The 27,333-nt window shown below is 42.3% G+C and overlaps 1 protein-coding gene across 3 annotated transcripts in view; it reads right to left on the reverse strand.

The window, feature by feature from the left end:
• The window catches only part of PDZK1 (PDZ domain containing 1), a 42,340-nt gene extending 26,339 nt beyond the window's left edge, over positions 1-16,001 (reverse strand). Inside the window, exons 1-2 of one of the 3 annotated variants that reach the window (XM_001363492.4) lie at positions 15,920-16,001; positions 15,378-15,457 (exon numbers count right to left, since the gene is read on the reverse strand). The gene's annotated coding sequence lies outside the window, so the exon portion shown is untranslated. Of the gene's footprint in view, positions 1-1,012; positions 1,090-15,186; positions 15,337-15,377; positions 15,458-15,919 lie in introns of those variants that run through there. The other 2 variants (XM_007485332.3, XM_007485331.2) reach the window with 2 other exon arrangements.
• Positions 16,002-27,333: the final 11,332 nt, after the last annotated feature.

The raw sequence follows: 27,333 nt of genomic DNA on the forward strand, positions 1-27,333 counted from the left end.
CTAGACAATGGGGGTTAAGAGACTTGCCCAGGGTCATCAAGTGTCTGAGACCAGATTTGAACCCAGGACCTCCCATCCCTAGGCCTGGTTGGTTCTCCATCCACTGGGCCATCTCGCTGCCCCCTATAAATCATTTTTTAACACAAGACTTCAGGTTCAAGTCCTCTGAATTTTGAAGCTGAGAGGACTCAAGGCCAGAGTTATCTGCTGTGTCCAAGTGGCCTTCCAGCAGGGTGAGTGAGGCCCAGCTCCTTCAACACTCTTTCTCCACCCTAGGAAGTGGGGACCCCGTTTGAGAGGAGTTTTTCCAGCACAGCCCCACCTCTTCCTCCCTCACACCCCATCTACCACTTCCTGAAGAACTCCCAGAACCAGAAGTGACCCCTGTCGTGGTCCGGGACAAGTAATGCCCCTGAATTTCCGTGACTCCCCCTGAACGTTCCTTTGCAGGTTTTCTCTCCCCAGTTCAAAGGACCCAAGATAAAATACAGAAAATGAAAGACAGCAGAAATTATTTTAAGCTCTGAAAAACAAACAAACAGTACTTTTGTTTGTGGGGCAGGCGAGAAAAGGATATCTGGCTGATCGTCAAGGCTCCCTTAGAAAATGATTTTTTAAAAAGCACAAGAAAACGATGGTTTCTTCCTTACTTTTTTGGAGGGTTGTTATAAGGGACTCTCAGTGAGGAAACCTCTCACCATGCAACCCAGTAAGTTGCTCCGCAATTATAGTCCAGGAGCTGCCGGGGGCACTTGAAGTACCCGAGAGCCACGAGTGACTCAGCGTCACATTGCCCTGATGGATCAGGGCCACACTCGAATCTTTTCTTCCTGACTGCGCGCTCTGTATCCACCAGTCTGTGGGGTCTCTCTGGGATTTATCTTGGGTCATGATCATCTGTTGTTATAAATAGCTTGGATTTACAAAGCAGCCTTCTTCTAATGGGCCCAGGCTAAAGCCACTGAAGCAGGGCTACAATGCATACCAGAATGGGTAGGAGAATTTGACTTGCCTCAGGAGGTAGGAAAATTGTGCAATGATTCCAGAAGGAGGTCAAGTGGGAAGTTAATGTGATGTGGCTATGTGCCTAGTTGATGTGGGAAGCCTGGAAGAAAAAACAGAAGCTGCTAGGTGAGTTTTGCTTTCCTCCCCAAAGGAGGAAGCAGCTAGCTGGACTGTGCCTTCCATTTTGAGACCAAGACTAGACCATCTTGGGGCATTTAGGTGGCTCAGTGAATTGAAAGTCACTCCCAGAGATGGGAGATCCTGGGTTCAAATCTGACCTTAGACACTTCCCAGCTGTGTGACCCTGGGCAAGTCACTTAACCCCCATTGCCTAGCCCTTACCACTCTTCTGCCTTAGAACCAACACATAGTATTGATTCCAAGACAGAAGGTAAGGTTTAAAATTTTAAAAAGACTAGACCATCTTCTTTAGTCCCCCAGCATCATGGCCACCAGCAGCCACAGGGAAAGTAGTCTTTGCTCAAGTCCTAGAATCTCTAGGTAGAAAGGGAGACCCCAGGAGCCAGCCAAGGGTACCAACCCATACTCAAATGGGAATTGAGGCTTTCCTCCAAATACTAGTGAGGGGAGAACTCCCTCCTTCCCAAAATATCCCATTCCACTTGCAGACAGTTCTTATTGGGAGAATTTTTTTCTTACCACTGCCCCCTCAACATCTTCCACCCACCTCTACCCTCTGCCACCCAGGTAAGAGATTAAACTTGTTTTTCCACAAAGCCCTTCAAACACTACAGCACAATATTCATGTTGTATCTCTAATTGACTTTTTTCCAGGTTAATCATCCCTAGTCTGTCCTTTAAGTTCATCCTCAGATGGCATGATTTCAAAGAATGCCAAGATCAGGGTGACTATAAAAACAGATACTTTGACTTGACCTTTGGCCATTCTGGTTGATAAAGATTCAAGGAGAAATCATTAGAACTGTTAGAAGATCTTAATCAAGTTCAACCTTCCATTTTACAGATGAAGAAACTGAGGCCAAAAGAGATTAGATACTTCACACCAAGTGACTCATTCCTTAAATTGCCTCTTTCCTGAAGGGATGTCCTAGCTCAATGTCCTAGCCACACCTAAGCCACCCTAAGAACCTGGCTCCCTGCCTGAGATCTGAGCCACTTAGCATAAGAATGCATTTTTATAAAAGAGGATCTATAATATCTGAGCCTTGAACTGGAGTTTTAAAGCAAGCAGAGACAAAAAAGACTCATTCTAGAAGTTGGGGTGAACCCTGGCCATGGCTAGCTATGGAAACCCAAGCATCACCTCCCTTAGAATACAGATGATTCTTTCCCCTTTCTTCCCTTTCTCTCTCTCACAGATATATCTCATGCCTTCAGAACTAAGGGTAGGTTCCCTGGACCCCATTCCAGGCTGAGGTTCTGCCCCAATTTCCTGGGACCCTAAAGGTAAAATGTTGCCTGATCCATGCCTCTCTCTATCTCTCTCTGACTCTCTCTGTGTCTCTGTCTCTGTGTCTCTCCCTCCCTCCCTCCCTATCTCTCCCTCTCCCTCTTTCTCCCTCTCTCTCTCTCTCTCTCTCTCACACACACACACACACACACACACACACATTCTAGAACACCCACCTTCTGTATCCACTAAGTTTAAAAGTCAGCAAACATCTAAGTACCAGAAAATTGTGTTTAAATGTACTTTTAAAAAATAAACCATGTTTACTAGTCATCATAGGTCTGTTTTCATACTGAGAATCTCTCCATACCTTTAAGAGGAAATTTTAGAACCCAGGGCTATGTTTACCCCATCATAGTGAGACAGTGTCAACATTTCAGATCCTTTTTATCGTGTGTTTAGTCAAGATAGGAAATGACGTGATGACATGGGAACGTGCAGGATCTTGTTCTCTGGAGAGGATGCTTTACAGAGGAGCAGGGGGAGCAGTAGATGAGACATGAGAAAAAATAGAAAATAGCTATTATGGAAGATTTTCCATTTCCGTGTCTGTGAAGGGTCTTAGAATTTATTGTTGACTTGTTCAAGTCACTTAACCTGTCTGGCTCAGCTTCCTCAACTATAAAATGGGGATTATAAAAGCACTTACCTCCCAGGATTGGTGTAAAGATCAAATGAGATGACATTTATAAAATGCTTACTAAGTCCAGTGCCTGGCATATAGTAGATGCTTAATAAATATTGTTTCCCACCTCTCTCCCCATCTCAGATATATCACTTACCCTCTTTGGGCTTCTTTCTTCTCAGATAAGAAGTGAGGAAAGTGAACAGATGCCCTCTGAGGGCCCTCCCCCACTCCTAAATCTATGATCTGACCTAGGGATGCTTTTCCAAAGCTATTTTGGGCATCCAACACTTTGGGGCTTAAAATAAAATAATAGAACAGATCCCTTTCAGCTCTGAGATCTTGTGAAATATTGATCCTCAAGGTGACAGAGGGGAGGTAAAATGGTGTCCACAAGTAAGCAATATCCTTGAAATTAAAAGGGTTTTCGGACATTTTTTAGTAAGAAAGAACAAATTAAGGCTCCTTTCTTTTCACATTGAATAATTGGTACCTCTAGTATATTTTGATATATATCTCAGAATTAATATATAGAAGAGAAAGCATCACTTGGCATCAAAAATTTCTCACAAAACTCTCCCCAGGCCAAGTATGCCCCAGATTTTTGTAGAACCCAGTTTGAGAAATGCCAACAAACCAACAAAGCACAGGAGCCATTAGAATCTTGGTATCTTGGTTTTCTCAAGCCCAAATAGTCAGGAGATGCCTGAGAGAGACAATACAGTAGGACCTCTTTTTACACAACCAATATATTCCAAGACCCTTCACGGAAATGGAAAATCTTCCAAAATAGCAAACCCCATCATTAAATAAGTATGTCTTATACAGACATACCTAAGCATTTATGACTTTTCTTAGGTTTATCAGAGCTACTAGCATCACTACTCTTGTACTTTGGAGCCATTATTAATGACTAAATAATACTTTTTAAACACTTACCTTCCATCTTAGAATCAATACTGTGTATTGGTTCCAAGGCAAAAGAGCAGTAAGGGCCAGGCAATGGGGATTAAGTGACTTGCCCAGGGTCACACATCTGGGAAGTGTCTGAGGCCAGATTTGAACCTAGGACTTCCCATCTCTAGGCTTGATGACTAAATAATATTAATGAAACAAAGAGATGCACTGCTCTGATGCTCTAGTGTTTGGCACAAGACAATATAGTGATTCACACTAACACTTCTCAGAGCAAAAATGATCCAGCAAAGGACCTTCTGCTGCTTGGGAAAATGGTGTATATTTAGTGTATAATTAAATTTTTTATTTTATTAGTTTTCTGGCTTCATATATAAATACATATATATATTGGGTTTTTTTAAAACCCTTACCTTCCGTCTTGGAGTCAATACTGTGTATTGGCTCCAAGGCAGAAGAGTGGTAAGGGCTAGGCAATGGGGGTCAAGTGACTTGCCCAGGATCACATAGCTGGGAAGTATCTGAGGTCAGATTTGAACCTAGGACCTCCCGTCTCTAGGCCTGGCTCTTAATCCACAGAGCTACCCAGCTGCCCCCTTTATATATATATTTTTGCCAATCACATATATCTGAATTTGCAGGTGTTGAGTTCACATAAAACAAGGTCCTACTATATGGTAGGAAATGGATGTCTTGAAACCACGAAAACCTAGGTTCAGGTCTTGTCTCTGACACATCCTAGGCCAGGGGTCCCCAAACTTTTTACACAGGGGGCCAGTTCACTGTCCCTCAGACTATTGGAGGGCCGGACTGTAAAACAAACTATGAACAAATCTGTATACGGCTGTCTGGGATAGCGGAGGCTGCAGCACTGGCTGTGATGGGCCTGTCACACCTTGCACAGGCCCATCACCACCACCACTATTCCGGGCAGCAGCATACACAGTGCGGAATCCCCTCCCCCCAGATCACCGATCACCATGCTGACATCTTCCATTGTGCAGCCACATAGTCCTTTGCACGTCGCCTCATTCTAAGGCACCACACAAAGGATGATGTCACCGGAAGTAGTACTATACATGAGTGATGCTGCGCTTTGCTGCATCACCACATACAGTGCTTCTCTCACTGACCACCAATGAAAGAGGTGCCCCTTCCAGAAGTGCAGTGGGGGCTGGATACATGGCCTCGGGGGGCTGCATGTGGACCCCTGTCCTAGGCCAATATGTCCCCTTAGGTCTCTTCTCTGGCTATGGAACCCTAAACAAGTCATTCTTTCAGTATTCTAAACTCTCTAAGACTTTAAGTTGCATAAAATATGCCAACCTGGTAGGGTGAGTTTCCTCAGCAAGGAGTTCACCATATTTATAAAATCATGGGCCTTGGTACTGCTAAGTGGCACAGTGGATAGAGTGCCAGGCCTGGAGACAGAAGGATCTGAGTTCAAATATGACCTCAGACACTGCCTACCTATGTGACCCTGAGCAAGTCACTGCCTACCCCTTGTCCTTCTGTCCTAGAATATATACTAAGACAGAAGATAAGGGTTGGAAAAAATCACAGGCCTTGTCCCTATCCCTAAACACTCATCAGGCGTCTGACTTGGGCTGAGTCACTGAGTCACAGTCTATAGAAGGTGCCAGGATGGCTGTGTGATAGGTGTATTTGTGAAACATTCTCTCTTCCAACTTTACATAAGCAGCAACAAAGGTAAGATATCAGTGATATTAAAATCAACAATGCAGAATTTGAGGAACAAGCTATTTTGAACACAGAAATCCAGAATGTAGAATGATCAGCCTTTCATGTTAGCAGTTATGCATCTATGGCCACTAAGAGATATTAAAAGACCCCTTATAAATTGGTCTACTCATTTAGTATTTTTTACATTTTATCTCTTAACAAAAATCCAAATTATCTCTCTTATATTCCTTCCTCCCTACAAGAAAGACAGGAGAGAGAGAAAGAAAGAGAGAGGAAAGAAGGAAGGAAGGAAGGAAGGAAGGAAGGAAGGAAGGAAGGAAGGAAGGAAGGAAGGAAGGAAGGAAGGAAGGAAGGAAGGAAGGAAGGAAGGAAGGAAGGAAGGAAGGAAGGAAGGAAGGAAGGAGGGAGGGAGGGAGGGAGGAAGCAAGGAAGCAAGGAAAGAAGGAAAGAAGCAAGGAAGCAAGGAAGGAAGGAAGGAAGCAAGGAAGCAAGGAAGCAAATGTAATCTGGGTTCGAATCTTTTAACAAATATGTAGTCAAACAAAACAAATTCCCATACTGGCCCTGTCCAAATGATATATGTCTTAGTTTACAATCTGAATTTATCACGTCTCTGTCAAAAGATGGGCAACATGTTTCAGCCTAAGCCCTCTGAAAACATGGTTGGTCATTGGTTTGATGAGAGATCTTAAGTCTTTTAAAGTTATTTGTCTTTGTACTACTATTATTTATAGATTTTTCTCCTATCTCTGCTCACTTCACTTTTTATCATTTCATCTAAGCCTTTCCACATTTCTATGAAACCATACCCTTCATCATTTCTTACAGTACAATAGTATTCTATTACATTCACATATCATAATTTGTTCGGTCATTCCCCAATTGATGGCACCACTTTAGTTTCTAGTTCTTTGCTACCACAAAAAGAGTTGCTGTAAGTATTTTTGTACACGTGGATCCTTCTCTTTCTTTGCTGTCTTTGGAATATAGACCTAATAGCGATATAGCTGAGTTAGAGAGTATGCATCGTTGTTTTAAGATTAGGTAACCCTAATTCACCCAAGCTAGAAGTTCAAGGTAAAAAGGAAGGGGGAAAGAGGAATTAATTAAGCTCCTATTATGTGCTAGGTACTGTGCTAAGTGCTTTACAGATATCATTTCATCTAATTTGTGGGCCATCCTAAAGGAATTCAGATGGCTCCATTGGAAACCTGGTCTGGTTCACTGCTCCCAGGAGCTCACCATATTAATGTAGAACTTAGCCTAGACACTAATCAGCCTAACCTACTTCAGCTCTGAACTCTAGAGCTCAAGCAATCCACCAGCTTCCGGCTCCTCCGAAGCAGGGATTACTCGTGTGTGCCCCACACACTGGCTATACAACATTTAAAACCTTTTGGGGGCATAGTTCCAAATTGCTTCTCAGAATGCCTCGACCAGTTCCACAGCTCCACCAACAGAACACCATTTAATATTCAATAGTGAGGCAGGAATGGCAAGCTCCACGAAGGAGACATGTCTTCTTACTCTGGGGTTCTTCCGTGCTAATACAAAACTGGGTCAACAGGGAAAGTGCAAGGCTCTGCACTGAATTTTGGTGAAAGATGACACCTTTGAGAGCCAGGGCACCCAAAGAAAATGAGAAACACAGTGGCAGGTGTGTGTTGAGCAGAATAAATATACATTCCTTAGCCATTGTCCGTATCTGAAATCCCCACCTATTGAAAATCCCTCACATCTTGAAAGCTGTATGTAGAAAGCCTTTCTAGGCAAAACTCTCCCCACTCCCACGGGTTTGACCTCCTGTAGCACTTTGTATCTCCCAAAAATGAGTGATATTTATAGGGTGCTTTCTAGTAAACAAAGCACACTTTATACATTGTCATTTGAACTTCATAAAAATCCCGATGTATTTCATCATAGCTGTGCCACTGTAGCAAATCTTAGACCAGTGATTTTGACTTTGTATTTGATCTGGTGCTGTTTGACATTTTTATCAGTGATTTAGCTAAAGCCACATATGACATATTTACCAATTAGCTAACACATTGGATTATGGAGCCAAGACTGAAAAAACAATGGGCTACTAAGATTAAATTTAATAGAGATAAATATGAAATCATATAATTGGGTTTAAAAAATCAATTTCCCCAAACAAGATGGCAGAAGTGAAACTAGACAGTAGTTCATGTGAAAAATGAGTAGATGATCCAGAAGACCCCAAGCACATTTCTACCCTCAACTCTTGGGAAGAATAATTCTTTCCATTAATACTAGAAAAGGGAACCTAATACCTATTCCAAATATCACCAAAAGCCCTCTAAATTGGATCAGAAGAAGAAAGAAACCCATCTAGTCAACTAGTATTTCTAAAATGCAGCTCTGATTATGTCACTCCCCCACTTGCTCTAAGATCTTTACAAACTTCTTAGATTGGAATTTCATTACTCCATAATGTGGTTCCCACCTATCTTTCCAGTTTTGTTGCACATTATTCCCCTTCATGCACTCTATACTATCCATCTCTAGACTCTACATCCCATCTCTTGTTTCTGCCTTTGCACAGGTAGTCCCTTATGCCTAGGATATATTTCCTTCTCACCTCTGCCTCTTAGAATTCCCACTTCCTTCCCATTCCCAGTGGGTCCATTCCCAGAGAGAACCTAGATTTGATAGAAGGGACTTCAGAAGTCTTCTAGTCTTTCTCCTACCTGAAATATGAAGCCCATCTACAATATATCCAGTGAGTGGTTCATCGAGCCTCTGGTGGATGACACTGGACACAACATAGAATTCATTATTCTTTGAAAACAGAGTAAGACTTCACGCCAATATAGAGTTGGTCTTGGAGTCAGGAAGCCCCAAGTTTGAATTCTCCTCTGCATATACTGGTTGTGTGACTAAAGTCACTTGATATCTTAGGGTCTCAATCAACATTTTAAGACTATAGATTACAGAGAAGTCGCAATCACAAAGGTATATGGCATAATAGCTGTATGGAAGTAATGTTTTCTGTTAAAGCTACATCATTGCTCTGGGCTGACAAAGCCACTGAATCACAGAATCTGAGAGTTGGAGAGCGCCTCAGCAGCCATTAAGTCCAATTCCTACACAAATGGAATCCCCACTAGAACATACACATGACAAATGCTCATCCTTCCTCTAAATCAAGACCTCCAAGGACAGGGAATCCATCACTTCCTGAAGTAGCCCACTTGGCTCTTAACATCAAGACTAAATTTTCCTTTTTTTAATCCCATTCACTGGCCCTCTGGGGCCAAATAGTACTAATCCAATCCTTCCCTTATTCAGTAGCCCTTCAGATACTTCAAAAATAGCTCTCATGTCATCCTAAGACTTCTTTTCTCTGGGTTAACCATCCCCATTTCTTTCAACTGATGTTCATATGGCATGGATTTCAAGCCTACCACCATCCTGGCTGCCCTCCTCTGCCCTTTCTAGTTTATCAATGTACTTTTTCAACAATGACACCAGGAACGGATCACTGTTGGAATTGGTGTGTTCAGAACCCTGATAAAAGCCAGAACTGGCAGAACACAATCTCACACATGAAGCCTGACTTAACACAACCCAAGATCATGTTAGGTTTTTTGGCTACCACCCCATACTCCTGACTTACACTGCTTGTAATCCACTAAAGCACCCAGATCTTTTTCAGAAAGACTTATCTAACCACAACTCAGTCATCTAATTCATACATCTCCACATTCTCTACAAAAATTGGATAAGATGCGTTGTTAAGCCAAACCTATCCTTAATGAAGCTATGCTGGTTCTTTGCAATCACCATTTCCTATCGAAATGTTTGCCAACCAGTTCTAATGATCCATTCTAGAATGTTTCCAGGAATCAAAGTCAAACCAACTGGTCTATGGTTTTCAGACTTTGTTCTCTTTCTCTTTTGTTTTTGAAAACCAGAACAACTTCGGATTCTGCTCCCATTTTCCACAATTTTTCAAATACCACTGATTTGTTTTAGGACCTGGAAATATATTTCAATGAGCCAAGTGATTTGAATTCATCAAAAGAAGCTTTCAGTCCTTTCCATCTCTTCCTGACCCCATTTGGGATTTTCTTGGCAAGGATACTGAAGTGGTTTGCCATTTCCTTGTACAACTCATTTTATAGATGGGGAAACTGACACAAACAAGGTTAAGTGACTTGCCCAGAATCATACAGCTACTATGTGTCTGAGGCTAGATTTAAACCAGGAAGATAAGTCTTCCTGACTCTAGACCCAGCACTATCCACTGGGCCACCTCGCTGCCCACAAAGACAGCTAGATCCCCTCTTTTCTCCTTATTTATCTTGGGTATCAACTCCATATTGGTCATTTCTGCGCTTCTATTTCTATTGTAATTTTGTATTTTATTGTGATTGCATTTATTTAATTTAATTATTTATTTATTATTGTAAGATTGTGTTTTTCCTTCAAGAATTGAGCAACAGGAGACAGCTAGGTGGTTCAGTGGATTGAAAGCTAGTCATGGGTTCAAATCCGACCTCAAATATTTTCTAGCTGTATGACCCTGGGCAAATCACTAAACTACCATTACCTTTTCTTAATTACCTTGCCCTTACCAGTCTTCTGCCTTGGAACCAATACACAGTATTTTGATTCCAAGACAGAAGATAAGGGTTTTTTTTTTTTTGGTTGGCCTTTATTTTTAAACCAAGCAATTCTACTTTCTCTTTTGTCAATTATCATTGTCCCCCATCCACTGCTAGCAAAATCCCTTCTTTGATCCTCTTTTTACTCCCAATGTAAGAAACTAACTGCTTTTTGTTGTCCTTAACTTCTTTTTCCAGTCTCAGATCATCCTGAGCTTTAAGGGACCATGCCAAACCCATATGCAATTCCAAGTTGGTTGGCGAGTTCCTATGTCTCCCTATTGACCTCTTCAGACAAATCCCATTTTTTCTCCTCAGTGGAACTGCCTCCCTTTTGTGACTTCAGAATTTAATTCATAAGCATCTCCTCTCACTTCCCCTGAAACATTATCGACCATGGGATCCTACCTGCCTTTCCTTTGCACCCTCTGAAATCTGCTTTCTAAAATCTAGAGCCTCTGCAAAACTACACCAGGATTTCTTTTCTTCTTTCACAAAGTCTAGGATGCAGTGGTCACTTCCCACCAGGGTTCCTCTCATCTCCATCAGAGCTATCAGTTTCTCTACCATCACCAGATATTGGAGAGGAAACTCTAGAATTCTTGTGGGCAAACATCTTCAGTTGGCAGGTGGGGAAACTTAACATCCCTAGAAGGGTTCTGAGTCTCCTTCTGTAATCCCCCACTGCATGAGCCCTATGTAGTAATTCTTGTGGAAAGGTCTGGAGTTCCCAAAGAAGCCCAATACTGTCCTAGTCTCCTGAGCCTTCTGCTATCAATTCAAGCTGATGAGACCTCCAGATCAAAACCCAGGGGATTAAAAGTCTTCTCTCAATTCAAGCCATACTCCTGTATATGCTGGTAGAGAATGACTATCTCTACCTGATGTATCTTGATTAGGAATTGGACAAACGGGCTCAGACTGATCAAGCTCTTCAGGTAGGGAATAAATGACTTAAAGCACTGCCCATTCAGTCCCTATATTGTGAGGAGAAATTGTCAAGGCTACTACCAAAGAAGAAATTCAGCCACCACGATAAATGTCTTCTACCAAGTCTCTGGACACTAATTCAATATGATAATTCATAGTAAGTGCGAGTTAACTCTGCTAAATATTAGGGATCCAAAGCAGGCCAAAACATAATGGTCTCTACCCTCCGGTAGTTTAAAGTTTACTGAGAGAAGCAAGGAACTATACCATATAAAGGTAACCCTAAGCTCTGGAAAATATGCACAAAAATTTTTGGTCTTCCCTTTGTACCAAAGAAGAAGTCTGAATTTTTTCTTTTTCATTTATGGGGTGTTTATAGTACCTTATTTTAAAATATGGGTTAAGTATTTGGTCCAAGGTTATACATAGGTCAATGTTAAGTTTAAAATATTGTATGAAAAATAAATTTTAAAAGAAATATGAAAATATTTTTAAAAGAAACAAATTTGAGCAAAATAATACTGAATAGATTGCATGTATAACAAAAGACATCTAAAAAATTATGTAACTAGAACAACTAACTAATTGGCTCAGTGGATTGAGAGTCAGGAGGTCCTGGGTTCAAATCTAGCCTTACATACTTCCTAGCTGTGTGACCCTGCAAGTTACTTAACCCTCAGTGCTTATCCCTTACTTCTCTTCTGCCTTAAAACTAATGCATATTATAGATTCTAAAACAGAAGGTAAGGGTTTAAAAAAAACATAATAACAGATATTTTATGCATTTATATTTACATTTCTAGCATTGGTATATCATCTGTTGGCTTTACATTCTTTTCACAAATGTTAACTTTTTATTTAACTTTAAAGAAGAAATATATATACTTCTTATATATATATATATATATATATATATACTCAAATAAATATGAGTATATTTATGGTATTAAAAAATAAAATATGTTGATGTTATATAATATTATACATTATATTTTATGCATTTCTCAGTTTCTAACTCTTTTCTTTTGTTATCTGCTGGCCTTCATCTGTTGTCTGAGGCTTCTGCAAAATTCCCCCAAAATTCCCATTTAATTTCTTATGCCAGTCCCACACTATATCAAAACCACGACGGGGAAAGATGTGAAAGGGATATTTGTATATAGTTTATGAAACTATTTAACTTGAAGAGAGAGAAAACAAAAAAGAAGCAGCACCTGGGATTTGGAGGCAAGGATGAGAAATCAGGAAAAGCTTTCAAAGAAGAGGTAGCACCTCGGGTGAAGCATGAAGGAAGACAAGGATTCTGAAAGAAAGTGAAGCAGAGGGAGTGGAGTCCAGATATGAGAAGTGCACATTTGCACAGGAGCAAGAGATGCATCTAAGCGTGATATTATTAAGTATTTCATTTAAATTCCTCTTTGTTCTCTCTGCCCCACCCCAACCTTCCCCATGAATTAGAAGGAACGTAGGAAGAAGTCAGATGGGGCCGCTAGGTAGCCCAGGGATGGCACAGTCAATACGATACAATCCCAGAGTTAGGAGGATCTGAGTTGAAATCTGACCTCAAACACTTACTTGTTGTGTGACCCTGGGCAAGTGACTTATCCCTGTTTGTCTCTGTTTCCTTATCTGTCAAATGAGCCAGAGAAGTAAATAGCAAATCACCCCAATGTCTTTGCCAAGAAAATCCCAAATGGGATCACAAAAAGTTGGACACAACCAAAATGACTGAACAACAACAAGGAAGAATTCATGTAATAACAGCAGATTCTTCTCTATAGTCCCCGAGTTATCCAGACTCTGCTTGAGCCCTTACAGCAGGAAACAGGTCTTTGGTACAGGGTCAGAGATAAAACTAAAACCCAGGATTTTTGGCCACCAGGCCTGTGCTCTTTCCACCAGAGATGAGACCCTGCCTCCTTTTTAGGGTGGGAAGAACTTACTCAGGCACAAGAAACAACCTCCTGGCCTCTGGGTTGCTTAAATACTTCTCCAAGAATGACTGGGCAATTCTGGCTGATGAGACATGACTCTTGGAACACAGGGAGCTCTTTGGTAGGATCTCATCTCTGCTGATCAAGGTCAGCAAAGGAGGAAGGCTCCCTTTCCCTCTTGGGCCCACGTCATACTGCAAGTGCCAGTCCTTCTCTCCCCACAGCCTGAGAGAGCTAACAGTTCCCCCTAAATACCACTCATCACTATCAGTTCTAGCAGGCATTCACCCTCTAATAACCAGGTCAGCTGAAATCATATATCTTCCAGACACAAGGAAGTGTGGAAAGTTCAGGAAAGCTTTTTGACTCAGGCCCCAGTCCACCAGTCCTCCATTATACTCTTAAAATCCATTTCCCCTTTCCCTGGCTCAGTCCTGGTCCTGATAAGGAACAAAAACTGGTGTTCCTTACACATTTCAAGACCCAAATGAAGCAATGTTGTAAATAATGGGTTCCTCGCCAGAAGTTAGAGGGCAATTGAGACCTTGACATCTTTGATCAACCTTTGATGAATCACCAAAATCCACAGCCTCTAAGACTTTTTGGTGGCTATGTTGGCATCCCAAGCCTTGAAGGCCCTGGAGAGGCCTTAAAAGATATGGATAATTTTCCACAGTCAAATGATCTTGACAAATGGGCAGGACAGACAGATGAGGACAGTACAGACAAGTCTCTAATGTATTTTCTATTCACTTTGCCTAACCTCAAAGTGGGGGTTGTCTTATCAGTGAAAAACCCCCATGATGCCAGGACTCTACACAGGGTTTCAAGGGGCTCAGGACAGTGCTGTTTTCTTGTCCTGTCCTCCAAAAGTTGGTGAGAAATCAAATAACTCTACTGGCCACATTCCCAATTGCACCTTAACTTCTGGTGAGGGACCCACAGCCTCACCAGCCTGTATCTCCTCAGACTTTAGAAACTCCCCTAGAATAAAGAAGGGAGAAGGAATAATGCATTGGATAACATGTGGAAGGATTCACTGTAAACCACAGCAGCATCCTGGCCAAGAAAACCCCATGGTCAACAGAATAACATGTGGTAGGGAAGCCTGGTGATATCAGCTGAGCTAGAGAGTGAGTCATTGTCAGGCGTCCACAAAGTCTTTAAATGTTTTGTCCTGAACTGAGGAAGAAACTGTATTCCCCATTCTCCAAGGAAGGAGCTTAGAGCTGAGAGAAAAACAAAGTTCTCAGAGTACTTCACGATTTTGAATTCAAACCAAAACCACACTTGACTCAAATCACCTCAGTTCCCCATGTCACCTTCACCATGGAGTTCTAACCTAAACATCTTTGGGGTCAGAAGGAAAGTGTCTCCTATTACATGTCTACTATGGGGAGGCAGCTAGGTGGCTAGCTATGAGACCCTGGGTAAGTCACTTAACCCCCTTTGCCTATCCATTCCTTACCGCTCTTCTGCCTTGGAACCAATATATAGTATTGATTCTAAGACAGAAGGTAAGGGTTAAAAAAAAAAAAAGCATCTACTCTGTGCCAGATGCTATGCTAAATGCTTTACAAATATTATCTCATTTGATCACGACAACCCTGGGGGATAAATGCTATTATTATCCCCATTTTACAGTTAAGGAAACTGAAGTTACGTGATTTGCCCAGGGCCACACAGATAGTGTCTCTGACTGTATTTGAACCTCGATCTTCCTGACTCCAGACCCATCACTCTACCCACTGTCCCTCTTAGCTGCCCAGGTGAATCCACCTCCTCTAGCAGGGCTGTTTTCCCAGAAGCACTTGTGGTTCCTCCTTCAGAATAGTTGGGAGAAGGAAACCTTTAGAGCTAGCCAGTTTCAGAAGGGGAAGTGAATGGATTATTCCTCCAAGTCCCAGAGAGCTTCTTTCTTCTTAAGATCAGTTCCTAGCACAGTTACTCATGCCCCAGACCAAGGACCATCGAACACTAAATTGGATCTTTCCCAAGGAGCTTCCTTACCTCTCTTCCCAGATGAATAGCAGATGAAAGGATTTCTATTTATCTTTCTAGGTAGCCTCTCCCCTGGAGAGCTGGCTGCTTACTTGGAGAAAAGAAAAAACTGAGAGGAAGAAATCCAGCCAGGGCTTATACGGCAGCCAAAGCTAAGACAGCCTGGAGGCATTAGAAAAGTCACATCATAAGAAACTTACCTGAATCCAGGACCGAAGCTCTTTGGATTGCCCTGGAATCCTCTCACTGCTAACAGATGCTAGACTTGCAACCTGCTGGACTTTGGTTGAACAAAGGTTGATTTAAAAGCTGATCTATTTAACAGGGCCTTGTGGTCTAAGTTGAAATGACCTATGTCCCCCTCCCTGCCAGCTCGCCCGTAGCACTGGGGCCATGAGGGACTACAAAGTCCTAAACAAGCCTGGCTGCTCTATCCTCAAGGAGGGGGCACCCTGATTCTGATCATCTGTCCCCTTACCCCTCTGCCCATATTGAAGGATACAGGGGAAACACTAGCTCTGAGTGAGTCCTGGATTCAAATCCCACCTCTGACACTACCTGTGTAATATTGGGAATGTCATTCCTTGGTTCTCTCCCTGAAGTGAAAAAGAAGCCCATTTCACTGAGACATCAGCCTCCTTTAGGCAAAAGCTTGAATATTCCCCTGAAGCAGCGCTACCTGCTGCAGCAGCAGTCTCTCTTAGCTCCTTCTGCCCCTCTCTCTCACACACACATATTTTACCTATCTCTTTTTGCAAAGGAGTCTTCCACCTTCTTCCTTGTGCTCCCCCACACTTAGATTCTCCCAACGGTGGTGCCCGTTGGTCCTCTTCACACCGGCACAGCAGCAACAGAGACAGCCAGAGAAGGGCAGTGGTGAGAAGCTGCCCAGTCCCGCTCCCTAGGACAGCTGGGTTGGGCAGGTGGGCCCAACCGGTTACTCTGGCTCCCAGCCCAGACCAAAATGATGAACACAACAGAGATCTCTATCAATATCACCCACACAACCAGGTTGGCTGGCATCCGTGCTCTTGGATAACCTGAACCCCCCAGCCCACGATTGGAAATGAGGGTGAGAGGTAGCTCAAGTGGCCCAAAGGCAAAAAGGAGAGCTGAACCCACCCACAGGCTGGGGACTCCAAAACCTCTCTTCCACCTGGGCTGAGCTCTACAGCTCTGAAAAACCAAGTTATCCTCTCTGTCTCCCATCTCCACGTGCTCTCCCCTACACATCTGCACAAACAAATTCTCTGTCCTCATAGGCAGGAGCCAGATAGAAGTCACACTGCTGTTACAAAGGGTCCTGAGGCTATACGTGCCTGGATGACCCAGCTTTGGGCTTTCTGCTCCCAGAGTACCTCCATGAACACCACACACATAAACCGACCCTCTCTGATTTTCCTCTTCTGACCCATATCCTACCTGGAGCCCAGATCAAGCCCCACTTAATGGCCTTCCCCCACAGGGAGCTCAAAGAGTACTGCTTCTCTCTGTTACCTACTTGGCCCTGATTATGTCCTTTCTATAAGTCAGCTCAATCGAAAATTTATTATATTATTACTTCTCTTCTTCCTGTGGATACTTGTCTTCTCTCCCCTTTCCTTCTACTCTACTTTCACAAAGAAATATAAGACATAGTCAGTGTCCTCATCTAGCTTATACACTAGCCAGGAAGACAGGACATAAATAACACAAAAAGTCACAAAGACAATATTCATTCAATAAGCTGGAAGTACTGTAAAGACAAGAGATCCCACAAAGGCAAGTGTAACTTATTGCCAAAGACAAAGTAGATAATGACTGAAAATTACAGGGAAGAAGAAATCAGGACCAACTGGGGAGGTCTGGGAGGGCTTCGTAGACACAGTTAGAATTGAGCTGAGCTCTGAAGAAAGGTCAGTGTCCCATTTCACAGAGGAAGAAAGAGATGAAGTGACTTTGAGTCTGACCCTCTTTTTTAAATGACAGAGTAGATAAAAATGGCCCAATCAAAATCCTGGAATGGGTAGAATATGGGACATGTTCAGTAAAGAGTAAGAATCATCTGGCACAAGAGGAGGATTTGGGGTGATACTTCTGCTGAAGTAAGCCAGAACCAGATTAGTGAAGGCATCAAGATCATTCTTCTCTCTCTCTCTCTCTCTCTCTCTCTCTCTCTCTCTCTCTCTCTCTCTCTCTCTCTCTCTCTCTCTCTTTCTCTCTCTCTTCCCTCCCTCACTCCCTCACTCCTCCCTCTCTCTCTTGTGTGTTTTTCTCTAAGTCTTTCTCTGTGTGTATGTCTGTCTGTCTCTCTCTCTCTCTGTCTCTCTCTCTCTTCCCTCCCTCACTCCCTCACTCCTCCCTCTCTCTCTCGTGTGTGTGTCTTTCTCTAAGTCTTTCTCTGTGTGTATGTCTGTCTCTGTCTCTCTGTCTTTGTCTCTCTGTGTGTCTCTCTGTCTGTCTGTCTCTCTTCTCTCTCTCTCTCACACACACACACACACACACACACACACATACACACACACACACACACTACACACACCCTAAGTGTGTCATCAAGTCAAAAGCAAATGTCATTAGGTATGTCTGGTTTCCCACACACAACTTCCAAGGGAGAGGATCTGTTAAGAAAATGGCAAGGCTCTCCTCTTCGTGAACTTCATGGGATATCTAGCTCAGTCTGAACTCTCTGGACCAGAGAGAGAAAAAGTAGTCCCCTTTTGAAATCCCCCAAAGGTTCAAATCCCAGCTCTGCCATTAGCTACCCATGGGACCTAGAGCAAGTCAGGTTACCTAATTGGGTCTTTTGCAAATGAGGCAAACCAGACTATATGATTTCTATCATTGATATCACATTGCTTGCCTTCTCAAGGAGGGAGGAAGAAAATCTGGAACTCATCATTCTTAAAAAAAAAGTTTTAAAAATGTAATGCAATTGGAAAACATTTAATGAAATACATTGAAGTGTGTTTTAAGAAGCCTGCATGATTTCTGAGGTCCCTCTTAACTCTAAATTGGCCATGCTATGAAATATATTTCAAAAACTTTTGGCTAGAGACAGGAGGTCCTAGGTTCAAATTTGACCTCAAACACTTCCTAACTGTGTGACCCTGGGCAAGTCATTCAATGCCTATTGCCTAACCCTTACTGTTCCTCTGCCTTGGAAAAGATACACAATATTGATTCTAAGATGGAAGAGAAGGATTGGTTTGGTTTTTTTTTAATGGGGGGACAGGGCCTGAATGGTGAGGTTCTGTTTACTTTGTTCTCCCATCTTGCTGGTATAGGAGCAGGAATCCATTAATTTGGAGTGTAAGGAGAGTGAACCTGGGGAAAGGGGGAGGACAGTTGAATAGATCAGCAGGCCCTGCCCATCTCTCACCAGTTCATGGGGGGGAGGGTTGGAGGGGGAAGCAGGGATTGGAACAGAAATAGGAAGAGCCAGGAAAGAATCCTAAAATTCTAAGGTTAAGTCTTGTAATTGAGTCCTGTATGTCTTGTTTGTTTCATTTTTACTTCTGCTTTACATATGCTTAACCTGGGGTAAGCCAAAAGCTTTTTAGAGCTGATCTTATCTTAGATGAGACAAGGCCAGGGCCTTTTCTTATCCCTGAAAGGGTCACAAAAAGCCTAGTGACAAGTTTTGATTTAAGGGCCTTATGATCATTGCAGATGGAGATGGACAGTCCCCACTATATGGGCAGGAATAGGAGCCAAAGTCCATACAGTGGTTCCTGGCTGTCTTGTTAATTGTCTCCACAGTCTGGAATCAGTCTACATTTCTAGACTGACTTCATATTATTCCATTTCATGTACTTCATCTAACAGCCAAACTGGGTCATTTGCCATTTCATGAACTCACTATGTAGTCCATCTCTGTGTCTTTGCACAGTCTGTCCCTCAGATCTGGAAGGCATGATCCACCCTACTACCCCATTTCTTCCTCTTAGAAGCCTTAATTTCATTTTTTAAGACAATTCAAATGCCACCTCCTACAGGAAGCCTTCCCAGTTCCCCTAATTGTTAGGGATCTCTTCCTCTCCAAATTATTTTGCATTTATTCATCTGCATAAATATTGTGCCCCTCAGAATAAAAGCTCCCTGAGGGCAGCAAATGTTTTACCTCTTGTCATTCCATCCCCTTTGCCTAACCCAGTGTCTATTCCAAGATAGGCACTTAATAAATACTTGCTAATTTGAGTTGTGGATGAGTCTGGATGGCCATTAGCCTGGGATGCAGAAGGGAGGATCCTTGTTCAAGTAAGATTTAGAAACAGGTGGGCTCTAGGGTCCCTTTCAACTCTAAGATTCTGTGTTGAACTGAATTCAGATTCCCATCAGTTGCTACATCTAACCCATTCCTCCATGTAGCTTTCAAAATCTTGAGCCCACTCCAGCTCCATTCATTATCTTTTAACTTTTTATCATTCTCTCGGCACAAAGTCTCCAGTCTGGAAAAGCAAACCATTTCAGATGCCCTACCCACAATCTGATGATCCTTCCTATTTCTGTGCTAGATAGATAGAAGACCCTTCCATCTCTTCCCCATGAAGCTGAGTCCCTCACTGCCTTCTAAATCCGGATCAAAACTCAACTGCCCCTGAACGAGAGGGGCAATGGTTCTGAAGGTCACCTTTGTTTACCTGCTTCCTAAAGGCTTCTCTAACTTTTTTGAGTTTGTTTTTCCTTGCTCCCCTTCATGATTAGGAGTTCCTCAGGGGCAATTTGGAACTATGCCCAAAGGGCACTAAAAAACTGTCTGCCTTTTGACCCAGCCATAGCACTGCTGGTTTTGTACCCCAAAGAGATAAGGAAAAAGACTTATACAGGAACATTCATAGCTGCGCTCTTTATGGTGGCAAAAAATTGGAAAATGAGGGGATGCCCTTCAATTGGGGAATGACTGAAAAAATTGTGGTATATGTTGATGATGGAGTACTATTGTGCTCAAAGGAATAATGAACTGGAGGAATTCCATGGGGATTGGAAAGACCTCCAGGAACTGATGCAGAGTGAAAGGAGCAGAACCAAGAGAACATTGTACACAGAGAATTATACACTGTGGTACAATCGAATGTAATGGACTTCTCCATTAGGCAATGCAGTGATCCTGTACAACCCAGAGGGATCTATGAGAAAGAACACTATCCACATCCAGAGGAATAACTAGAAACACAGAAGAAAAACAACTGCTTGACTACATGGGTCAAGGGGATATGGCTGGGGGATGTAGACTCTAAATGAACATCCTAGTACAAACACCAACAACATGGAAATAGGTTCTGATCAAGGACACATGTAATACTCAGTGGAATTGCACGTCGACTATGGAAGGAGTGGGGGGAGTGGAGGGAGGAATAGAAAATGATGTTTGTAACCAAGGAATAATGTTTGAAATTGACCAAATAAAAAAATGTTTAAAAAAAGGAGTTCCTCAGGGGCTGGAAGTTCTCTATTTCTTTTGTATCTGCCCTAATAATAATCTCTTATAAGGGCATATCTATAAGCTAACAAAGCAGTTTCACATGCGTATCACCTGGACCTTATTTGTTCCCAGTGTTTTACAGAGGAGGAAACTGAGGTTTCAAATTCAAGTGGATTGATCAGGTGAACTCATAGAGACCTAGAAGATACACACACACACACACACACACACACACACACACACACACACACAGACCTAGGATTTGGAAGTTGTTCTGTCCACATACTTCCTGAAATGGGATCTGGTAGCAAACACATGAAGCCAGGCTCAACAGAAAGTACCAGATCCTGTTGGTGATGGAATTCTATTGTTCTCAAAGGAATAATGAACTGGAGGGATTCCATGTGAACTGGAACAACCTCCAGGAAGTGATACAGAGTGAAAGGAGCAGAACCAGGAGAACATTGTACACAGAGACTGATACACTGTGGCACAATCCAATGTAATGGGCTTCTCTACTAGCAGCAATTCAATGATCCAGGACAATTCTGAGGGACTTATGAGAAAGAACTCTATCCACATCCGGAGGAAGAACTGTGGGAGCAGAAACACAGAAGAAAAACAACTGCTCGATCACATGGTTTGATGAGGATATAATCGGGGATGTAGACTCTAAAGGATCACCCTAGTGCAAATATCAATAATATGGAAATAGATCTGGATCAGTGACACATGTAAAACAGTGAAATTGCTTGTTGGCTCTGGAAGGGAGGTGGGAGGAAGGGAGGGAAAGAACATGAATTATGTAACCATGGGAAAATATTCTAAATTAATTAAATAAATAAATAAACTTAAGAAAAAAAAGGAAAAGAAAGTACCAGATCCCACAGAAAAGGTAGCTGAGGCAGTAGGACAGAGCAATTGTCTAGGTCCAGGCCAGCTAGGATGGATAATTAGGGGAAGGAGGATTAGGTGGACCAGAACAGATACTGTGGACATGGCTGAAGGCACAGCCCACTCTCAGGATGGCATCTCATCACAAATCTTCTGTAAAGCCTACATTGTAAACCAGAAAGCCAACCATGAAGTGCAAATGTCAACAGAGTGGAAGGAGGGAAAGAAAAGCATTTAAAGGACCAATATTTACCACTCAAAATTGAATATCTTTGTTCTATAGTTCCAATTAGTCTTGAAATTTCTTTGTTTCTTTTCTACTTCATGCTTTTCATTTCTTGTGGACCAGTAAAAATCAATCAGCAACCATGTATATTAATAATTTGCTATGTGGCAGATGCCTCCATGCTGGTGTATTTTAATTTAAAATCCAAGATTTTGATTTTGTTCGAGAAAGATCTTCAAGGAAGAAGCTTGCTAACTCCTAAATCCAGAGAAATTCCAGAGAATGAACTATTACAGAAAGATGCCAGAAAACCTACCATCAAGAAAACCATCAAGAAGATCAAGAATGAACTTTGGGTTGAAGTTTTATTGAACATTTATTGTAAATGTACACTTTTATGCCAAGGAGACTGCCCCTACTTTGGCTTTCTGTCAATGCACCTAGCAAAACATTGGTTTTGCTTTCTTTCTTTTCTATTCCTCCCTAACTACTGCAATTTCTTCTTAGAAAATTGAATATTGTATACATCTGTAGTTAGAAGTGTGTTTAGGACTACAAGATGATTATGTTAAATGATCAATGGGGAGACTAGTCACCCAATGATCATCAGGGGGGATTGTGAATCTTAAAACTGCTCAGACTCTACCTTAGAACATTTGGTTAAGGCTATTCCCTTATTGTAACAATGGAGGTACTTAATCAGGAATATATTGGGAATTTTAACATTACTCCACCCATACTTGGGCATACTTTAGGGGAAGATAAAGTTGTAAAATTCCTTACTGAACAATGGAAAGTCCCCAACTCATAGTGAAGCTAAAACCTTAAGCTAGGTCTATTTTTAGATCTAATACAAAAGGGTGCTAAGTACCTATAAAGGTTAAATTAATCACTAAAAGGTCAAGCAACTTACAAAAGGCAAGCTTAACAAAAGAGGTGTGAAATTTTAGTCTACCCAGAGAAGGTAAAAACTAAAGAGTGGTGAGAATTAAGAATGGACAGTCCTGGGCAAAGCATCTACTGTGATTGGTAGATGTGAAAATTTAGGGGAGGTGACACAAGAGAAAATTTCTTTAAAAGGAAGGGACTTACTGAATTTGAAGGAGTTGGAGTTTTGGAGTTAGTGTGGAGGAGCTGGCTCTCTGAACTTAGCTGGAGTTTTGCTTGGGACAAATCTTGTGGTGAATGGATAAAAGACTGACTAGTCTCTCTTAAAGCTCAAACCTAGGCCATTTGGCCTAGGCCCTTTCCTACTATTTCCTCTTATTCTGTCTCTCTCCCTTCCCTTAATTCCTTCATTTGTATTAATTAAAATCTCCATAAAAACCCAGCTGACTTGGGTATTTTCATATTTGGGAATTTTTCTCATGGCGACCACTTATTTTTTTATTTAATTCAAAACACTAAATTTATCTTTATAGTTTTGGCAATTCACAGTCTTGAAACTCACATTTTCGCAGTCACACTGGGTATACAAAGAAAAAGCAAAAACAGTCTCTTTTCTCAAATTTACATTCTAAAGGGGAAGACAGCTCTAAAACAATATAGACAAGAAGCATCTAAGTGACTCAGTGGAGAGAGCCAGGCCTGGAGATAAAGAGGTCCTGGGTTCAAATGTGACCTCGGACATTTCCTAGCTTTGTGACCTTGGGCAAGTCACTTAAATTCATTGTCTATCCCCTTCTGCCTTGGAACTACTACTGAGTATCAGTTCTAAGGCAGAAGATAAGGGTTAAAAAAAAAAGAATACAGACATAATGAGAGAATGGTCAGAAAATTAGTCTTAGAAGATGAGCCAATTACAGGTAGTGGGACATGAAAATTTACTCTTTCCTGGAACAGGAGCCATTTGAGTCAAGTGTTAAAGGAAGGCAGGGATCTAAGAGGTAAAAGTAAGAAAGAAGAGCACTAGTCAGCCAGTGCAAAAGCCCAGAGGTAGGAGATGAAGCATTCTGTATGAGGAACAACACAGAGACCACAGAATACATAACGGGGAGTAAGGTGTTAAAAGACCGGAAAGACCAAGTTTATAAATTGATCCTAGAGTTATAGAGAGCCATTGGCATTCATTAAATTAGAGGAGGGGGTGACATAATCAAATGGGGCTTTAAGAAAATCATTGGCAGATACGGGGAGGTCTATTATTCCATCAAGTCCCACAATTTGTTGTTGTTCAGTCATTGTTTCAGTTGACTCTTTGTAACCCCATTTGGAGTTTTCTTGGCAAAAATCCTAGAGTGGCTTGCCATTTCCTTCTCATTTTACAGATGAGAAAACTGAGACAAACAGGGTTAAGTGACTTGTCCAGGGTCACACATCTAGTACATGTCTGATGCTAATTAAAATCATTGATTTCAGTGTAGATTCTCTGTGGATACAAGCTAGGACTATAAGGAAATCATTCACAAGGGGGCAGGTGAGAGATACAAACTATAAAAAGAATTCCATTTGTGACAGAAAAAAAGAAGTAGCTTTTTTATTTTAATCCTTACTTTCCATCTTAGAATTGTATTGGTAGAAGAGTAGTAAGGATTAGCTAATTGGGGTCCTACATCTGGGTAGTGTCCGAGGCAAGATTGGAACTCACAGATAGGAGTCTTAATGACTTTGGGCCCTTCCACTATGGAAATAAGCTTTGGCTAGGTTCCAAAAGCAGCCCTGAGATTAGCATTTCTTGAAGGAGGACATTTCAGGAGCCACTTTCACTGGAAAGCTAGCCTGGTTGGACACATTGCATATGGGGGCTCTATCCAGAAGGAACTTTATACTTTCTTCAGAAGTCAAGTACCAAGTTTAAAAGCCTGAGGACCCCTCCAGATCTGTGAAACATTAACACTCAAACCAGCCACCCAGAATATTTACAAGTCATTCCTTGCCTCTTCCCACTCAGTTCAGGAGCAGGATTCAATCAATAACCACCCAACACACACACTCACACACACACACACACTCACACATACATACTCTGCACCCCCCAACCTCACACACTACACCCCCACTTTCCACAGAAACAAAAACTGAGGAAAAGAAGGAAGATACATCCAATTCTGAACTTCCCACCAAGCCCCAGAGCTGAGAAGAAAGTCTGACACACAGATATGTGGTCTGCCATGGAGGGGCCACTGCATCCATCTACAGTAGAAGTCTCTGGGCACTAGAAAGCTAACTAGGACCAGTAAGCCTTGTGACAATACAGGGGAAATAAGTCAGGTCCCCACATGCTTCCAGAGCATAGAGGAAGAGGGGAGAGGAAGAGGAGAATAAGCATTTACACAGAGCCCACTGTATGCCAGGCGTCGTGCTCAGCACTTTACAAATTACTCATTTGATCCTCATGACGGAGGTGGGCAATGGGAGGTGATAGAAGCAGGACCCCGATGTTCTGAAATCTTGTATTTCTCACTAGTTTCAGCACTAGTCAAGCGTCAATTGCTAAATCCGTATTATTAATCAGTTAACCATTCTGTATTGTTAATCACCTGTCCTGGTTCGGTTTGGTTCTAATCTGTGTACCAGCTTTGTACTGTTCTGTATTATTAATCCCTTATATTGTTCTGCATTTGCCTTAGCTCTGAACTGTTAGGCATTAGTTAATCACCTATTGTGGTGGTCCACTGTGCTATATGCTCTCTACATCCTTCTCTTTGATGAGGGCTTCCCAGAAGGATAACAAGACCTTTGCTAACAAATGATGGCAGGTGAGACAATGGAGAGAAATGGGGGACATGAGCACTAAGAGCTCTGGCAGTCTAAGGCCCTCAATAAATATATATACAAACCCTGATCCTTTTGGGGGGCTCCCAGACTATTCTGTGAGCCCAGGGCTTTGGGGCTACTCAATCAGTCCCAGGACTACACCAGCCCTGAAGCTATTCTACTAGCTCCCAGGCCATTTCCCTCACCTAAGCTATCATACTACCTTAAAAACTTTTTCAAATAAAATTCTTTCTTACTTCTGGATTGAATAAAGTTTTGAACCTCTCATTCATGGGGCAAGACCCTACTACAAACTTGGGTGTGTTTTCCCACAACACTCACAATGCATCTGAGAGGTGTATTTATTATCCTCATTTTACAGTTGGGGAAACTGAGGCATGCAGGTTGTGATTTGCTCAGGGTCACACAGCCAACAAGTGTCTGAAGCTGGATTTGATCAGGTCTTCCTGACAGCATAGCACCACTTAATTGCCTAGAGGCTGGAAGAACTATGAATAAATGTCAGGGAGATCCACAGTAACAGCTCTTCTCCCTCCTCCCAACCAAAGGTCACACCAGCTCCATGGAAGAGTAGTCAGAGAAAAGAACTCCTTGTCCTCACAACCCTGTCCCTGCAAATCGGCTCTTATGTAGCATGTTGGCACTAGTCCCTGCCTTTGGGAGACTCAGCGATGAAGACTCAATGAGACAGAACCCAGGAACTAGGGTTAGCCTAGCACTTGGGCAGAGTAGGCATTCACCCCAAAAGTATTTCCCCCTCTCAAATGCCACAGTGTCTACCATTCTTTTACGTTAAGCATTGCCCAGATCCTTGCTCCTCTGTTAATGCTAAGAGGGGTAAAACACGAAGTCATCACCCCTTCTTAATGATGAAGGAAAGAGGTTCTAGAGCACCAGGACCTAGAAGAAAGGACACTCTTGATGGGCAGGGAAGGAAAAAACGACTCCGAGAAAGGGAAGGCACATTTCATTAACCTCACAATTTTGCCAAGGGTCAATTTTGTCAGGCCACTCAGAGTGCCCTGTCTGCCCTAGTAAGCCCAATTCTGCCAGTCTTTGTTAACTTTTGACTGGTAATCGCCCTTTGAGGTTTTTTGAGGTTAAGCTTGATGAATGTGTGTTGGGGGCCAATGAGTCATTTTTTCAGCCCAAACTGGCAGAGGGAAGCAGAGAGGTCTGCAGCCAAAGGAAGCAGGACCTAGATAGGAAAAGCATGCAAAGCATTCTGTTATAGGAAGAGGCTGTACGTTAGGAAGAGATCAGAATCCAGACCAGAAGAACTTAAAATTGTGCAGAATGCAAGTATAGGCATCAAATGGCAGCTTTGTTGCTCATTACCCAGTTTCAGGTAACAGATCTGGAGCTGATTGAGGGAGGGATATGCACCTAGAAGTGGTGTTCCAAAATGAGTGGTTACGGGTTCGAGGCTATACATTGAGCAAGGAGCAAATTACTTCAAAAGTAAGCATCAGCTGTGAGCTTCTGACCCTGAGAGTGGAGGAGAGTCCCAGTTCCAACCCCCAGCCTAGTTGGGAGTCTGTAGTAGAATAACCAAGGCAACATTAACAGAACAAAGAGGACTCTGCAGTTCTGTGAGTCTGCTGGAACAACTGGAGTAAGTCCATGGGAGTATAGCTCAGACTCAAACTTAGGTCAGAAATTGGCAGAACTCAGACCAGGAAGGCAGCTCTCAGATTTTGCTGTGGATCAAACCACTCTGAAGCACTGAAATCTTACAAGTTTCCAGTCTGAGCTGTCCCTGAGATCTTGAAATAACACAATATTCCACACCCCAGCAGCAGGACCAACTTGGACAATCCTTCCAAAAATGCACAGGATCCACACCAACATAAAGTCCAGAAATAGGCTGGAAGAATAAACAAACAAAAAGAATCTTGCTATAAAATGTTATTAA

Source organism: Monodelphis domestica, chromosome 2, assembly GCF_027887165.1.
Source record: "Monodelphis domestica isolate mMonDom1 chromosome 2, mMonDom1.pri, whole genome shotgun sequence".
Classification (NCBI taxonomy): Eukaryota; Metazoa; Chordata; class Mammalia; order Didelphimorphia; family Didelphidae; genus Monodelphis; species Monodelphis domestica.